Source organism: Kryptolebias marmoratus, linkage group LG13 (genome assembly GCF_001649575.2).
Source record: "Kryptolebias marmoratus isolate JLee-2015 linkage group LG13, ASM164957v2, whole genome shotgun sequence".
Lineage (NCBI taxonomy): Eukaryota > Metazoa > Chordata > Actinopteri > Cyprinodontiformes > Rivulidae > Kryptolebias > Kryptolebias marmoratus.
In genome coordinates, this window is record NC_051442.1 from 18,687,779 (window position 1) to 18,706,708 (window position 18,930).

At 40.4% G+C, this 18,930-nt stretch overlaps 1 protein-coding gene across 1 annotated transcript in view; it reads right to left on the reverse strand.

The window, feature by feature from the left end:
* Positions 1-18,112, reverse strand: part of si:dkey-175m17.7 — a 31,781-nt gene extending 13,669 nt beyond the window's left edge. The window contains exon 1 of the mRNA XM_017412657.3: positions 17,678-18,112. The gene's annotated coding sequence lies outside the window, so the exon portion shown is untranslated. The remainder of the gene's footprint in view (positions 1-17,677) is intronic.
* Positions 18,113-18,930: the final 818 nt, after the last annotated feature.

The window sequence follows — 18,930 nt, forward strand, 5'->3', positions numbered from 1 at the left end:
GGAGGTGAAGACGCTGGATGTGGAGGTCCTGGGCAGGTGTGGTTACATGTGGTCTGCTGTTGGGAGGCTGATTGGATGTACGGCCAAATTCTCTGACACACCTTTGGAGGCAGCTTATGGTAGAGAAATGGACGTTCAATTCACAGGCAACAGCTCTGGTGTCAGCATGCCAATTGCACCATCAAACCTTGGGACATCTGTGGCATTGTGTTGTGTGATAAAACTTCACATTTTAGAATGACCTTTTACTGTGACCAGCCAAAGGCACACCTGTGCAATAATCATGCTGTCTAATCAGCATCTTGATATGCCACACCTGTGAGGTTGGTGGATTATCTCAGCAAAGGAGAAGAGCTCACTAACACAGATTTACACACATTTGTGAGCAATATCTGAGAGAAAAGGGCCTGTTGTCTACATAAAGTCTAAGACCTTTGAGTTCAGCTCATGAAAAATGGGAGAAAAAACAAGTGTTGCATTTTTATTTTTGTTCAGTATATTAGAAACAACAAAAGGAGAAACTCTGGAAACACACTCAGGTGCATGTTTAATTGAAATGGATATTGCAGAAGTAGGTAATGTTTGTGTATCCATTTAAACATCCACCTCAGATGTACCTGCTTACACCATGACCCCTGGCCTGACGGTTGATGCTCGCATGAAGGTGCAAACCTAACTGCTGTTAGCAACACATAATCCAACACAGATGGCAGTGAAGTGTCTTAAAAACCTATCCCCCAAAACTGCATCAAGTAAACTGAAACAACCTTCATCTCTTTCCTAACAAGATATTTCTGTCATTTCAAAGTAAGATTCAGTAGAAAAGTTATAAGCAATTAATATCTTACCAGTTCTAGATAGCTGTTTAAACAGCCTCAGTTCGGAAACACTGAGATTGATGAGCTAACGACTAAGACTACAGTAAATTTCTGCTGCCTTAAAACTCAAATCTCCAAACTTTCATAGTGGTTCATGCTATTTTATTAACGTGACCATCAGTTTTGCATTTTGCTTACATAAAATCCTGTGGTTATTTCCAAGCACAAATAGCATAACAACAGCAGTAGCAGCTAGCAGACCCACTTCCAAAGCAAATGTTGTCTTAAAACAACCTTTATGTTTAAAATTTCATAGCAGCCATGCATGCGAATGTTGTTACTTAAGCCTTTTCACTACTGACAATTTCCCATTACAAGGTTATTTGGCAGAAGTCTGATATTCTTCCTGGTAGTGCCTCAGCTGCCCTGGAAGTGCCTTTGTGCTGGTAAATAACCATGATAATTCAAAATAGATGGTGATGTAATGGTTTATGAAATAGTGTTTGCATGAACTACTAGGAAACGTTTAAGATAAGATTTATTTTAATATGGTAGGAATCCATTTTGGTCTTAGCTGTGTTTGGACTAGCCATTAGCTCATCTGTCCAACTGGACATAAATGCTACTTTTCCAACTGAACTATCTACGAAAGGAGAGATATTAATTGATGATAATTTCCCCACAGAAAGCTACTTCAGAATGTCTAAATTATCTTTTACATGATGCATCCACAAGAAGCACTAAGCCAAGTCATGGCTGATGGTGAAAATAATTCAATATACTGTATTGGTTGTGGATCAGCCTTTAGTAATTTAGAGAGCTTTTAAATGCTTGTTTGTGTTGAACTAGAGTATGATAGACTGGTATAATGATTTTCTGATGCAGACATGGTAATGTGCAACAAAAGAAAGAAAGAAAGAAAGAAAGAAAGAAAGAAAGAAAGAAAGAAAGAAAGAAAGAAAGAAAGAAAGAAAGAAAGAAAGAAAGAAAGAAAGAAAGAAAGAAAGAAAGAAAGAAAGAAAGAAAGAAAGAAAGAAAGAAAGAAAGAAAGAAAGAAAGAAAGAAAATCTATTTACATTGCTGATTTTGTTCTGCATTATCAGAGGAAAACAACACTGACTCCCAGCTAATGGCTTTCAGAAATCCTTCTCTGTGAAGACTGTTTTAAAGGTGCAGAGTCATGTGATTATCTGAAATAAAACACGTCCAATTCCCACCTATCTCACTTGTTCCTCCTGCATCTGGTTTAAACCAAATTAATTGGATACTTTGGGTCAATTAGATCTGGGCATTTAGTTGAGGCCATGGTATAAACAGAGGGTCACCACATGCACAACAGTACAACTCAGCAATCATCATGACACAGCAAAAAGATTAAAGGTTTTCATCATGAAATTACCATTATGATTAATGGTACAACTAAAAGGTTGCTACATTTACTGCAGGAGTTTAATTTTTTATATTCCTGCAGTAGAGTCATTAAAGAGCTGGTCTAAAACATTAGGATGAAATATTACTGTCATTAAGATGAAAATCCACCCCTCGATACGCACATTGTTAAATACAATCAGTCTGTGATCTTTAGTTGATGAAGTGCCTTAATTTCCTTTCTGCCATCTAGTCGCATTGGCTCTGTGGGTGGCAGTAGCGGTCACCCAGGAAAATATTAGCGTGCTAAAGTTAGTGCAAAGTTTAAAACTCTGTCTAAAAAGATGCAAAGGTTTGTCTGAAGAATAGTTAGAGGTTTTCCTGTGTACAGAAAAATAAAACATTTACTTTAGTTGTGCCTTAACATCATGTTTTCTTGGTTGGTCAGCTGAATACTGAATTAAGCAAAACCATAAAAATGAATTCCAATAACAACACATTCACATCTAGAGTTATTAGTTTTGTGCTGTATTTCATTTACCTCTAATATCACAGATCTGGGAATGACATCCCATTCAACTTAACCGTGATTCTGTTCCAATTTGACAAAAACGATTTGGGATTTGCTCATTTTTTCTGTGTTTTGAACATTCAAACACTGTAGCAACATATTTATTAGTGAGACACTAAGTAGTGAGTGGGATGCAAACTGACTGAAACGTTAAGAGACATTTTGTTACAGACGTTATCGTCACTTTTTATGCACCAGCCAAGCTGCCATTTTAGATTTGACAATGGGCCTACTGAGACAGCTTTGACTGAAGTCCTTACTCTGATTTTAGGGGCTGTTCTAGTTGATTTTTCTGACTTGGAGCTTAAACTATCTTCGTTTATCAAGTACAAATAATGGACATAATTATTTTGTTTCTAGTTTGAATCTTAGCTTCCCCTCATTGAAAAGCAAATGCCCACAGACCTCACATTTTTTGTTGAGTATTTTAGATGGATCAGATGATATCACGATCGATGGCAAGTGAAGTGAAAAACCACTGATTATCTAGCTACACAAGGACTTGATGATGGGTGAGAAATTTTGAGCAGCAAGTGAACATTTTGTCTTTGAGGTTGATTGTTGGAAGCAGAAATTAAAAGGATCTGAAGGACATGGGCCAAATTATGCAGCTCTAGTGGGATGCTCCTGTCCTGCTGTGGACAAGACCAAAAATACAAACTAGTGAATCAGCAGAAAGATCATGAATTTTCAAGGCTTGTTTATTTACGTGGGGAGTGAAGACTGGCCTGAGTGGTTTGAGCCAATAAAGAGCAAATGCTACTGAAAAGTTGATGCTGGTTTTGATAGACGGTGGGTGAATATCACAGTTTGTTATGTATAGGGCTGGTTAATGCTTTGGTCTATGGTCTTCTGGGGAAACTTTGATGCCACCATTTATATATACGCTACTTTGACAAGGGCCATTGGTCTACTTAAATATAATTGCTAATCAAATTCAGATTTCATTCTTGGAAAACACGTTCGCTGATGGCAGTCACCTCTTTCAGTAGGATAATGTATCCTGTTACACTGTAAAAAAATGGCCAAGCTTGGTTTGAGGAATGGCATGGTCAAGATTTTGACTTGGCATCCAAATTCTCTGGAACTTGGTCTGATTGACCATCTCTGGGGTGTTCTGGACAGCCAGGTTCAATCTAGAGAGTCCCATCTTCACAACTCAGAAATTAGAGAAGAACTGGCACTTCATCTCTCTGTTTCCTTTCACAAACCAGTTCCACACAATCTCTAACCCTTCCACCCCCCAGAAAAGAAAAACAGATGGGCCTGTCTTTAAGCTGCCTCGTCACTCATAAATCACCAGTCAAGCTGGCCATTTCTCGAGATGATGTGAGCCTTAAGAAATAAAGCAGACATCACAAAACCAAAACAGGCATTCAGTATAAGTAGGGACATTGCCCATCTGAACCTCGTGACTGTCTGATTGCACAGAGCCTTTGTCATCACACCCTTGAGCCAAGTTGACGGCTTTTATTTATCAACTAATTTAGACTGTGTCACCACTTTCCTTGGTGGCTCAGAGGACTGACAGCGGTGAGTTGACTTCAGCTCCTTATGTTGCCTCAGTCCTTACATAAATCACACTGAGACAGCAGGAAGGCATCTCAGGCTTGGCTTGAAGTGTTTTGTGAAAGGAGCGAAAGGGTGGATTTTCATTTTACATGTACATGACTGAACCCATAGTTTTGACGATTCTCTCAGGAAATGGGAAACCACTAGATATTCATGACAACACTGTCTGACAGGAACAAAAGAGGGTAGAGATAAAATGCAGAGGGACAGATACTAATGCGGCACTGTAACCCACAGACCACCGGGGGAGGAGGGAACATGTCAAAACAATCTTGGGATGCCTTCAGGCCAAACACAACACAGTTACCAACCCATTGAGAAAGCAAACCATGCTCCAGTGTCCCCATGCTTATATCCACGCACGGTCTGGTGATGGCATCCTCGTCGGGTTTTTTTTCTCCCCCTTTTCAGCCTCGCCTGTGGTGAAGGGGGTGGGGGTTACATTGACCCAGTTTTATCATGGTGGAAGTCAGTATCACTCTGATCACTTTTCTCTCAACAACAGAGTGTGTGACAGAAAGAGCAGACTGGCCAGTGGCATCCTCTTTCAACCACACTTTTAGCTTAAACCATAGAGAAGAAGTAAAAAATACTGAAAATACAGCAATGATGACCTCAATGTTGAAGGTTTATAAGATTTTTCACAACAAAACAACACAGAGATGCAGGTCAATGATATGGAAACAGAGCTTTCTTTTATTCAGAGGATAATTTTTGTCCTTTTTTTCTCCTTGCATTCATCTGATTGTCACAAGTACTCTTCAGATTAAGAAAACAGGAGGTTCTTAAAGATTATAGGTTCATAAAAAACTGCAAAACCTTGTTTAGTTGGGGGTTTTAACTTTTTGTGTTATGTCACCAACAAATTAAAATGACAGAAATGAGTTTGAGCAATGAACATGGATGTAGAGCTTTCTCTAACTTTAAATTGAGGTAAGAAATAATAAGAGGAACCGTTTTTAGTTGGTTTCTCCTACTATTATATTATATTATGCATACTTTTTTTAACTTATGCATATTTTGCTGTACTGATATTACTTATGAATCAGATGACCGGGTCAAAGCTTTCACTCGGACCTCCTTTACACTGGATGACAACCATGTCAAAAAAGTCTTCCAGAACATCGATCGTCATGTATGAAGAATGCAGTAAACTCCTTATTATGCATGACAGAGTGAGATAAGTCTCATTCGTTCATCCACTTTATCCGAGGGCCAATAATCACCATGCTCAGCCAACCTTTAGTCGTCTTTTGGACACAAAGAAAAAGCACTTTTTTCATTACGGTCAGACCTACTGGATGAGGAGGGAAGATGGTTGGATGCGTTTGAGGTCCTACACAGGAAACTCCTTCACCAACATGCTGCTGAATGGTGTTTCCTCCTCAACAGTGAGGCTAAAACTGATGGTGGAGGCCCCCAAACCTCCTGTATTTACTGTTTAGGACTATTGTGCAGATTGTGACAAAGTCATCAAAATAACTTAATGCAGAGGTGATACCAGTGGTGGTAGCATCATGCTATCATGGTGTAACTCGGTCCGACAGACTTCTAGGCGGGGTGTAATCGTGGTCGTACTTGGTAGGATTGTCATGGGAATGTACTGCAGAGCGTGATGAGGATCTTGGAGAGCGTCTCGGGGACTTGGCAAGCACTAAGAAAGTAGCAGCCTTTACACTTAAGAAGATTTTCCAAATTTGCAGCAATCCAGGATTTAAAAGGTCAAGTAGATCGTGGCAAGCATAGCAAATTAGACCTTAGTATTTGAGTGTATCTTCCCTAGATCATTTGTTTAAAAGCATAAAAAAACTAATTTCTTTGCATACCTTGTCTTCTCTGTTTCTTGTTATATCTGCGCCGGAAGGCAACCAATTAAAAACACTGTTTAAAGGTATAAGAGCTGTTGATTTGGAGATTAATTGAAATTGTGCCTAATTAACTGTTAAACATGAGACATCACTTCAGCTGGTTGGTCCCAATTAATCAGTCAAACCCATTAAAAAGGAACCCCGATAAAAGTCTGTAAGATACCACGCTGCCTGCTGTTGTGTGGGCACAGCCTCCTGAAGCTGGTGTAATTGAAAACAGCAGAGCGTACGAAGTGTATAGGCTGTCTGACGCTTGTCAAATGAGGAAAATGTCTCTCATGATCCAAGAACTGACGAGTTATTTATGATTTTTTTATTGCTGTCCACTTGTTAACATTTTAAGCTGTCAAACACCATGTTGCCTCTGAGGTGACAGTCAATAAAAGACAGGAAAAACAAAACAAAGAAAAAACACTTCCTCAGCAGAGAACAGCGTGTTACTGTAGAACACAGACACAAACAGGCTCGGTGCTGACTCCGAGAAAGTTGAAAAAGAAACTCCTACATCAATTTTATGGCCCAAATCAATATGTTACTGACTCTGGGCCATCAGACGATCTATACTGGCTTCTCTTTGGAGTAAGTACCTGCAGCATAACAACCCATAACAGAAGAGAAAATGCATAATATATATCTACCAGACGTATCACATGACACATCTACAGCTAACTGTAGAATATGAAAAAGTTATGAGCACCTTTTGGAGACACCGAGGCTCCAGTTTGAATCATTTCTGACACAGTGGAAGGGGTGGAAAAGAAAATGCAAATCCAAATCCATAATCAGGTATGAATATTTAAGGGAGAAAAAAAAGGCTTAAATATGCTAAGCTACGAAATCACGTTAGCTGCCTCTAAATTGGAGCACATGAAAGTGTAATGGCTTGAAATTCAAACTCACACGGATGAAAGGACATATGCACAAAAAAAATAAAGAGGAGTGGCACTAAAAAGTGAGAGCTGCGTGAGCCTGCAGCTGGAGATCAGGATGGCCCCCCTCGTTGGCTCCCAATCCACCATCAAGAGAAAAATAAGGTCTATATATATGTATTCGCTGGACGAAGATGGGGATTTAACTTTCCTGACACCTGAGCTACACCTGCAGGATTATAGTACCCTTAAATGAACAGTCTAAGACAAACAACACATACTCAGACAATCAAAAAGCCTTATATTCAAATAGAGAAGCTGTGTACAACTTGACCATCTTTCTGCAGCGCTCTGTGCAGTAATCAGTCACGGGCCTCGTTCAGGCAGAGGTGGTGCAGTCTGTGTTTTTGGGACAAGCTGTTGAGGCGGCCGGTGTTTTTGGGAGCAGATGGTTGCCTGAGTGTGTAAGATTGATGGCGCTCTCTCTGCTCCCTCTTTCCTGCCCACTTTTATGCAGCTACTTCATCACCCAGCTCCTGACAGCCAAACGCCCACACAGCGCAGCGGACAACACCAGCGCTAAACTCAGGCAGTTAGGCGAAGATGGGTTTACGTTGTTAACGTTCGGAAAATCTATTCCTTCCTAAACACGGGACATAACTTCTCTTATTTTGCCTTCACAGAAAGTAAAGTGTTCTCAAGCATGTAGATGGCAGGATAAAAAGTCATCCATGTCACTTGTTTTTAGACAAAATCCAGATCTCCTCTTTTTGATTTAGGCAGTTGGAACATCTCTTTTTATGCAAAACCAAACAAACACATGGTTAGAAAAAGGGTTTAGATCCTATAGGGCTCAGTCAGCTTATGTTAGAGAGTCACTTATTAAGACAGCAAGCTTTCTTTGTTAGACCATTGGGTTGTTGTGGGATTCTAGTTAAAAGTGGGAGATGGTTGTCTCATGCTTGACAATAGGCTGAAACTCTCAGCGGTTCTCCATTCTCATTTGCCCAGGTGTTTCGGTTCAGCTCACCAGCCCTTGTCCTCATATTCTCCCGTTCACCGCTCCTCGGTGAGCAGTCATCGATGTGTTCGCAGCCCTGTCTGGTTTGTCCCTGTGTCTCCTGGTTCCCTCACGCTCTGTAATCTGCTGCCTCGCCAGCTTGTTATTTTTAGTTATTAAAGTTTTTTGAGTTCCCTGGAGCTCCTGGCGTTTCAGCCGGCACTACTGGGTCTATTGCAAAAACACACTCCTAGTCCTGACAATACTGGAGGATGCACATGTTAGATTTAAAAGTCAGGACTACAGAGGTTCAATGTGACTTTAAAGTTCAAATGAAACGCAGGAAGACAGCACTCTATTAGCTCTGCAGCAACTGTAGCCTTATCTTCATTAGGCAGTAAAATGCTTCAAGCCGACGGGATAATAAAAAATGATCGAATCTGAAAAATCAGTTATTTACTTTTAATCTCTTTCTTGCCTGAAAAAATGGGACAATTATAAAACATAATAACACTGAACATCTGCTAATTTGAATCCAACACAAAAATACACACACACACACACACACAGAAACATAAAACTGACTCTGCTCCTGAATTTACAATATGAAAGTAATCAAAGAAAAGCATCCAAGACGCTCCATTTGTTTTCATGAAGCAGTAACATTTTGTGCCGAGATGGTGGGCCCATTGACCAGATTAAATGCTGTGACAAAAACATCAGTTATTGCACATAATGGGACTAAAAGAGCCATCTATAAAACAATGTTGGCCTCATAAATGAGACAAAACATTCCCCATCTCGGCAGATGTTGATACCTGGAAAAAAGGTAACCCTCAAATCATCGGTGCGGCAGAAAATGATCAGGCTCGTTGGGATTTATTCACTCCATCAACATCGTATGGCATCAAACCTTAACAAGCCAAAAGGCAGAAAATTACCTCTCTGTTGTATTGCTTAGCACTGAAAACACACTTGGCTGACCGTCAAAGCTGTGCGGGTAGGTAAGCAGTAAACACACAAATGAGGTTCAGGTAAGAAAACCAGCAGTCAGCACAGAATCACAGGAAGCCTTGATCCTTCAGGGTCAAAGGTGTGACTTCTCAGTTTAAACACCATTTAAAGTTGAAACAGGTCACTGAAAGCTGGACTTCACATGAACTGAACTGGTATTTTGACATCCTTAACAAACTGTTTATACAATTGAAGTTTAAATTTTATAATTTTTTAAGATTCTTCAATGGACTAGTCAACTTAGTGTGGTGATATCACGCAGTCTTTACACTTTTTGTACAGCTTAGATCAAAATGTGGACATTTGTGTTTTCTTTCACCCAGGGTCTCTCACAGCTACAGTATTGTTTGCAGAGTTTTCTCACCCAAACTCTCTTCGACTTCCATTACAAATTCTAACATTTCTCTTCAAAAATGGAAACGCTGGGTTCTTTTTACTGGTCTTATCCTCCATATAAAACACTGTAGAAACCACAATTAATACGTGTAATGACCAAATGCTTCTGACACAGTTCAGGAATCTTTTAAATATGACCTATAGTTTTTGCATTCTGACTGTAGTTTGAAACCTAATTTCTAGTCTGTATTTCTGTGTACCTGTCTCATTAAGAGTGCTGTCAGGGAGTGACACACACAGGTGTGCGGTTACCGCGGTGACCCCAATGCTTCTTGCACAGTTTGTACATCACAAACTGTGCAAGAAGCATTTTGTCAGCTTAGATTATTACAAAAATAAAACCCACAGTATTATTATTATTATTGGGTTTTTTTCACAAAAAAGTTGAATTTTGTTACAATTCCAGGCCTTAGCTGCACTGGCAAGCTTCAATATTTCTTCAGAAAGTTTCTAGTTATAGTTTATGTTATTATTGTTAGTGTTTTTAAAAATGGGGTAAAGTATGACCAGCTTGAGCTACTTCAAATAATAAAATTGTTGATTACTATATCTGCACAGAGAAATACACAATTTATGGTGGCTAAAAAAGCCTTTACACCCTAAGCTGCTGTTTTATAGAGCGTGTTTACAATCCAGATGTCATTAATCAGATATGAACTGATTTGAAATTAGTGTCACATGCATATACGTAATAAAAACATTACATATTTTATCCTGCACAGTTTGCTTAAGAAGAGCACACAATTTTAGTTTAAAACAGAACAAAAGAAACTGGCAGCTCAGTCGAAAGAGGGAAAACCCTGCAACGACCCAATTAAAATGTTTTGGTAACAGCAGAGAAACTGACTGTAAGGTTCACTGGCAGCAATTTTCAAACCGTGATTGCTTCATTTCTAAAACAACGTGCCCTGCTGCTGGATTTAGAGTTATTCTGATCGGCTAAGATAAAGATAAATGCAAGTTTACTGTTAATCCATCTTAGCCTTTCGCTAAATTTGCTCTTCGCTGCAATCTGTCTCCTCAGAGTTCACACTGGCAGGCAGGCGAGTTAGAGGAAGTCCAAATAATTCCCCGTCTTAATATCTGCAGTCAGAGGGCAGAGAGTGATGGAAGCTACAGAGGAAACAGACCGATCAGCGAGCAGCGTGATGGCAGACGTTTATTCTTCTCCTCTCCAGCGTTCAGTCCTGACAGGACACACCGCGGCCCTCACAGCCACCCATTTCTTCTTCTAGTTTCGTTCACACGAGAGAAAATGAGAGGAGCGGCACTGCAGAGTAGCACTTCTGCAAATCCTACATGGAAGCATGGATTTCAAATGAAAGAGCTAGCATTCTTAGAAGGAATGCACATCTCCTATACATTTAGTTTATTTTATTTTAGCTCATACTTTAGATATTGTTAGATTGTTAGATTCCTAATTGTTGTTTAGTTTAGCTACTATTTTGACTGTCTTAGCCCATGTTTAGATATATTTAGTTTATCTGATTATGATTTCATTTAGATTATTTTAGCTACTATATTGACTGTCTCAGCTCATGCTTAGATATGTCTGGTTTTCGCGATTTTATTTAGATTAGCCCACATTTCATTTAGATTATACTTGATTCATTTAGATTATACATGATTGTTGTGTTTTTCCTTTTTTGTGTTTCACTCTATTGGATTCTGTTTTTGTTTCTGTTGTAAAGCACTTTGGATCGCCTTGCTGCTGAAAAGTGCTATATAAATAAATCTCACTCCACTTCACTTCATCACCCGCCTCCTTTCACGCCAGAGTTTTACACTAAGATCAACTTATGTTGAGAAATGACGAAGTGACGAAGCTGTTTTTTCGTCAAACCTCGATAATAACATTCTGCACGATCATGCACAATGTTGTGCAATCGGTCAGCCCTTAGAGCATGTGTTGGGCATGACTGTCAGCCACTTCCACACCAAATTTTAGGGCAGCATCTGTAAAATTGACCGAGTTATGGCAATTTTCTGTTCTCTAACGTCAGATGGCTGTGGCGGACATCGGTTGTAGATGTACATGCAATAATTAATTTCTAAAAGTTTTAATAAAAGTGGTTCAGTGATTCATGAGATATTTTGTAAGCAGATACAAAGAAACACACACAGGCAAAAACAGTATCATCCACCTTCAGGCAGCGGGTGATAATAAAGCATTTCAACCAACGCAGATCAAAACCGACCAAGTTTAGATAACACCTTTCCCAATCTACTGACTTTAATGTTAATATATTAGTCATTCCAGGACAGTGAGCAGCTTATGTCAAAATGATGAAACAGGAGTGTGATCTCTCTCTCAGTTTTTCTTTTTCTTTTTAAATCAGAAAGTTAAAAACACCCAAAAATAGCAAACTCAGAATAGAAGCTAACAAAAGCAGCTGAAAGAGGTTTTGTGTTTGGTTGAGATCTGAACTCTCTGTCAGGTAAAGAGAAAAAGATCAGCCTCCTGCTCTGAATACTTTTCAAATAATCTCCTTAACAAAGAGACACAGACTCAGTTAACGACATGAAACTGGGCTAAAATGGGTAAAGTGTGTAAAAAAAAAAAAAAAAAGCATCCTAAAAACAAAGTCATGTATGTGAGGCAGAAGCTGGACAGACTTAGTGTAATATCACAAAATAAAAGCCTCTGTGTGAGAGTAAATATTTGTTTTGGTTTCTGTTGATCTGAAGCAGTTTGACAGGTAGCCTTTAAATTTAGCTCGAGACATCAGCTACACGACAACCTTCGGAGCAAAAAGAAGCCCCCTAACCATCCGGTGTGCAGGTCTTCTGCCTCAGAAAAATAACACAAAAAACGTATGAGACGATTCCTTTTGACAGGAAGCTGCTTAACTGGAAAAGAAAAGAAAAAAAAAACAACGAAAAAACAAAAACAAAACCGTAAAGGGCAACATCGATTCGCTGCAGTGGGTAAAAACAGTCTCTTTCTGTTTGCCATGCAGACCGTCTTTATCCTCGAAGAACTTTTCTTGGGGAAAGAGTGAAAACAGGACGGCCGGGTGCTTCTGAGAGACTCTCTCTCAGCGTCACAACACGCCTGGAGCATCAACACTTAATATCTTCACGACTTTAATCATTTTATTAATGCTGGAAGTGACTCTCGGCTTAGCTACAGTCGGTAATAAATGAGGCCCAGAAACTTAACGACAAATTTAAATGATATTGATCAATAAGTTGAAGATTGTTCCTCACCTTAAAGGAATATGTCAGGCGTTTTGAAGTGGGGCTCTGTGGAAAAGTTATAAACAGTAAATATCTTACCCGTTGTAGATAGCTATTTGAACAACCGCAGTCTGACTGGACTGAAGAGCTGATGGGGACATGACTGTGGATTACTGTAGGGCTGCAACTAATGACTGATTTGGTTGTCGACTAATTGGTCAAATTGTTTTAACTAGTCACCAATTATTTCAGTTTGTCTTTGCTTCTTATGGGCGATCGTCCTGTTCTGGACTTTTACTTCACCTGCTCTACAGTCTGCTCGCCTGTGAATATCGCCATGATGTCTCGGTATTAATGTGTTGTATCATTCCACAGCAAAATAAAATAACAACCTGTGAAACATACAAATCTGAAACTAATTAAGTGTATTTATCATTTTATTTAATGTGCCCATCACAAAAAAAATGAAGTCCATAAGCCAGTACAGACTAAAATACAAGTCATCTTTGTCATTTTAAACAAAAAGACATAACCAAAAATGGCCATCAATGGGTCTGAAAGCCCAAACATTTATAAAGGGGCTTTGAATAAAGTAAAACAACCAAATAATCACAGTGTAGGGTTTAAATGTAAGAATAAAAAATCATAAATTTATTATCGTAGTGCAGCATTGCATTATGCCAAATAAACCACGTAACTGATTTAATGGCTTACAAATGAATTATTTTGCATTCAGTGGAAGAGGTTTACCATTTATATTAACCCCAGTATGTCGAGTGGGGGGGCTGAGGGAGGTGCAGAAACTCCCCCTCACCCATTCACAGCTCCTAACACGTCCTGTTTGATGATGTCGACCATGAGACCTTGTTTAAACTGATAGAAGTTACTGTACAAACATTATTTATAAAGGAGGCAACATGGCACCCTAACTTCTAAAACTTCAGCTCTCTCTGCTCCAGGACGGGGTTTCAGTGCTTTGCTGCGGAGCTGCAGTGGAATAAAACCTCTCAACCTTTTGTTTGTTTCAACACACTTTCGAAGGTCTCGGTTTTTGAGTTTTATCCGTCTCCTTGTAATGCTCTTTCTTTTCTTGGCGGTCTTCTGAGTGCAGTCTTCGCAAACAGTAGCAGCGATACTGCCCCCAGAGGGTGTGGTCATGTATTGCAGTTATAAAAACCATCTCTGTGGTTCATTATAACTGGAGCCATTTAATAATATCTCTGTGTATGACACATCAACAAAAAAAACATCTGCACCGACAATTACTATGGTGACTAATCGTCGTAGCCCTGGATTGCTGTTATCTTAAAATAACTTCTTTTTCTTTCAGCTGCTCCCTTTTCTGGGGTCACCGCAACGAGTCATCCTCCTTCATCTAACTTCAATCTTCAAAATTTCATAGCTGTTAATGCAAATGCTATTATTAAAAAAAACTGTCATCAGGTTTAAATTGCACTTTTATGTACCTGAACGTGCTACAGCTAGTTGCTGCTGATGCTATTTGTGCTTGTAACCAAAGAATTACATATAAATAGCTACGCAATGTATGCCATTCCTTTTCAGTGAAATAAATAGTGTGGCCACAGGTTTACAAGCTCTATTTTTTTTACACTTTTCACTGATTAGACATCCATAAAATCAGATGTGAAGGGCGTCCAGTAGAGTTGATTTTATTTTTATGAATGTACATTTCCAAGAACCTCCAAAACAGCAGGAATCCACTTTGGTCTTGATCTCACTTGGACTAGCTGTCAGCTCATAATTCAGTCAAAAAAAAAAATCATTTCCTCCAAACTGATGTTGTACAACAAGATATCTACAACAGGTAAGATACTATTTGTTTCCACAAAACCTGCTTTATAGTCAAAAATGACCACATGAGGTAAAAAAATAATCCTACTGTTAATGATGCTGTATTTTATTTTAAAAAAATATAATGACAAATAGGTTTTCACTTAAAAGAATTCAATTCATTCGGTTTTATTCCATTCCCTGGTCGCCACACACAGGTTACCCCGAGGCCGTCTACCTGCTTGTTTCGCTCTGAAGCGGTCTCTAAAATCATCCCGTCATTCACACCTCGCTGCAGCAGGGCCGCGGTGACTTTTTACACTTCAGCACCAACAGCAGCCAGCAGCGTCGTGTTTTCAGCTTGTCCTTCTGCACGTTGACACGCTCCGCTCCCCTGAACATATTAGCCCTCGAACACCTTTTTTTTTTGTTGTTGTTGTTTAGTTTTGTTTTTTTCTCGCAAACTTTTGCTTCGACTCGAGGACGAAATCGTTAATTTTATTGAGAAAGGTCAAAGCCTTTTGCGCGCTCATAAAACACGTTAAAACGATCAGCTTCACCGAGACACCGCTGTTCTGCAGGAACAACCTCCTGGTCGTTTTCCAAAACCACAACTTAAGGCTGACTGGGCTTCACGTTTGCTCAGAGACCCAACTGGTTACCTTAATCTAAAAGAATTATAAATGAAAAAATATAAAATCCTTACAATTTATGTGACGCTGACAGACCCGAGCTGCAGATCGACTGATGAGCAGGAAAAAAAATAAGACCTGTGACCAGTTTTGGCCACTCAGTGGTTTGATACCTACTGAGCACAAGAGTTGGATTTAATACACTCGTGCATATTTTACGGGCAGAATCAGAAGTTTTGAGACTGTAGCTTTGGACACTTTTCTAAAAGACTTCAAGTTGATAAGTCAGACTCAGATATTGGGGGATGTACATACTGTATATAGTGCAGAACAAATGAGTTAAACACAGATCGATCTTTGGACGTAGTGATGTGGAACTCAGAGCTTCCTCCCGTACTCTGAAAACATGACAGTGCTGTGTGAGCACAGAACATGAAATTAAACTGGAGCTTTCTGCAGGCTGCCAATGCAGCAACTGCTCCAAATCACAGCTTTTATTGATAAAACTAAACTGAGAACAAAATGCAAACCTTTTGATGCAGAAACCATGAGAGAAGTGTAAAAAAACCCAAGATCAAAACAAATGTTAAAGCTGAAGCTAGTGGTTCATTCTGGTCACTATTGTTGCTGCCATTGTGTAAAAACTGTAAAAGGTACCAAAACGTCAGTTCAGTTGTGGAAAGTCCAGCTTTCTGTGACCCGTTTAAACTTTGAATGATGTTTTCATCTTGAAGTATGTCTGAGCCACAGAGCTACAAAAAGGGCTGGGGTTTTACGCTTGTTTTGTCAAAATCCCATTGTTTTCTATGGGGACATTTTATTTACAATGTTTGATGTATCGCTACCAAAACTTAAAGCCCACTATTTCCGCCCATGTGACATGTTTTTTTCTTCTTTTTTTCGAAGCTGCAGTGTGTGAAAATGGACAAAAACTGTGAATTGAATAACAAGGGCCCCCCTTAAACAGTACTCACTGCAGTGTCATGGAGACCGGTTGAAAAAAATCCTAAAGTCAGAAACTAAATTTGCACATTTTGCCTCATATCAATGGCCACTGTGTCCTTAAATTAAAAAAAACAAAAAAATCTAAGCACAATTTGTGACCAGATGCCAACCACCATGTACATCCTTGTACCCATGGAAACAGTGAAGTGACTGAAAGTAGATCAGCAGTGGTGACATCCATGGAAGAGCAGTTTGGGACGGAGAAGTCCAGCAGTTTTGATACATTTGCACACATTTACAGTCAGATTTGTTGAGTAAAATAAAAGAAAGGTTAGACCGACGTGGTAAACTTACTGGTCTAGAAGAAGTTTCATAAAAGCTTTGTGTTTGAATGCTGAGCTGCCAACGCCCTGCTTGATCCTCAATATTCATTCTTAACAGTCGTCTAAATCGATCTTTCCCTTTTTTCACATTTAGCAGCAGAGTCACGCTTATATTTCCACCTTGACGTCTCTTCCGACTCTACCCTTGTACGATTCCATCATACTGCCCTACCGGCACAAACTACACCCAGCGTAATAGGGGTCAGTCACGTGACTCGGGCTTCCACGTGGTTTTCAGCAGATCCAGCCGAGTGCTTTGTTTACACCGAGTGCGTACCCGCGTTTCAGGATTGCACATCAGTATATCTGGAAAAACTACTGGAGTAAACTCTTTCAAACTGCACCTTTTGCAGTAAGGAAACGAAATATGCAAACTCCTCGCAGAACGATAACGTTATTCTTCACCACGAATGCATCCAGCATCACAGTCAGTTTCAGCTTTGTCCAAGTGACACACTGCACCGTCCTCTGGTTTTCTATAAACGTAGAGTCGACCCATAGTGTGTAAAAGCAGCTTCAGACCGCTGAGTGATGACTCACAGCGGGGCAATCGATACAAGTGACCCTGTCATTTTAAAGACTCGTACTGACATCTAAAAACATCTCCTTACATTTGAAACAGTTCCATTGTTGCACGGCTTGCAGTGATTCTGTTTTTGTGGTTTTCAGTCTGGAGCACTTTTAATCCAAGCAGCTCCAAACGTGTGAGGTTTCTAAAGGAGCCCAGTGGACGCACACGGCGCGCTCGTCTCATCAGCACCACCTCGACGTTGGTGCAAATCTGATTGTGTCATCATCCCTCTACAAGCTTCTTCTTTAGGAGTCTGTTCTGCAGGTTAGTAATGGAAAATCCATTCGACCCTGCTCACAGAGTCGCTGGGGGGCGCCCTACTTGTTTTTTTTTCCCCCTACACATTTAAACGCATCCTGGCAGTCTATAAAATAAAAGCTGATGCGGGCAACAGCCCCCTACCCCCCCAAAAAAGCAAAAACTCAGCAGACCTGGTCTTGTATTTATCTAATTAGAGCTCACGAGCTCTTCCACAGGTCAACAATAAAAAACACGCTGCTTTGGTTCTGTGTGGCGCCAGTGTGCGCGCGTGTCAGAATAAAAGCGGAGCGTCAGTGCATGTGGAGATGCGGGGGTGGGGGGTGGGGTGGGGGTTATTTTCTAAGCAGCATTGGAGTCACCCTGCTCTGAAGGATGAGGGAGGGGGGTGACCACCTCAGCCCCCCCCCGGGTCACATAAGGAGAGGAAACGGGACTTACATCAGGAGCCGCGGTCCCGTGGTGTGCTCATCGTCTCTGCGCAGCGGGCTGACGGATCCTCATGGCTGTGGTGGACCGAACCTGGGTGGTGGTGGTGCGATCCAGATGTGTGACACCGTCCCTGCCCGCGTGCAACCTCTCGCCGAGAAGAAGAAGAAAAAAAAAACACACAAAAAAAAATCGGAAGACAGATTGAGCCGAGCCGGACCCGAACCCGAACCCGGACCCGGACCGAGCAGAACTGAATGTCATCAGAAGTGCGTGGCTCACTCAGCTGGCGTCACGTCCGCGCGCGCGCGTGTCACGCCGAGCTGCAGGCGCGCGTGAGAGGGGAGGAGGGAGCGGAGGAGGGAGGAGCGCTATTGTCTCTGCTGCGGATGACATCATCCCAAAGCGGCGCACACACACGAACGAGACGAGAGCTCAGGCGCGAGCGCGCTGCACGTGAGGGCTGGAGAGGGAGGAGGAGGAGGAGGAGGAGGAGGAGGAAGAGATACAAACAACAACAAACAATGAATTATGTCAACAAAATATTTAAAATTATGTCTATTAAAAATATAAATGATTAGAGATTATTTTGTATGAGCATTTTTACACAATAACATTGTAGTATACTATATAGGCCCTATCTGTGTTTATATATATATATAAACACAGACAACATTAACTTAATATGTATATATATATATACATATTAAGTTAATGTTGTATTCCTAAGAGTTAGCTGCATTGGCATACTATTGCCAACATTAACTTTAATTTAACTGTGGGCATTTTGTCCACCTGTGTCCACATGAAACCGATGGCTGTACCAACATTTTGGCTGGCCGAAGCGTGCTCATGCATTACCTAGAACATGTGTTTTCACAGCCTCCTCACAGTGAAACAATCTCCACCCAGCCTGCTCCAAACACAACCACACTATGATGCATCTCCTGCCAACACCGGGATCACTTCCTCCTGCAGCCTGGTTTCAGCTACAGTCACAGCTGTGACTGTAATGAGTCAAGTCTTTTAAATTTGCAAATTAACAGCGTGAGCCACACAATAGTTCACATCCCATTTGTTAGGGGCTTAGCACCTGCTGCTTGTGATAAAATAATGATGAGTGAATGTGGGAACTGAATGAATTATACCGTTTGACACCTGCACTCTAAATTAGATAATGGTATTTTGTATTTTAGATGTGTCAGATAAGGCCTTCTGTATAACTGCCAAACATCACAGGAGGTTTTACTTACACCCCTTTAGGA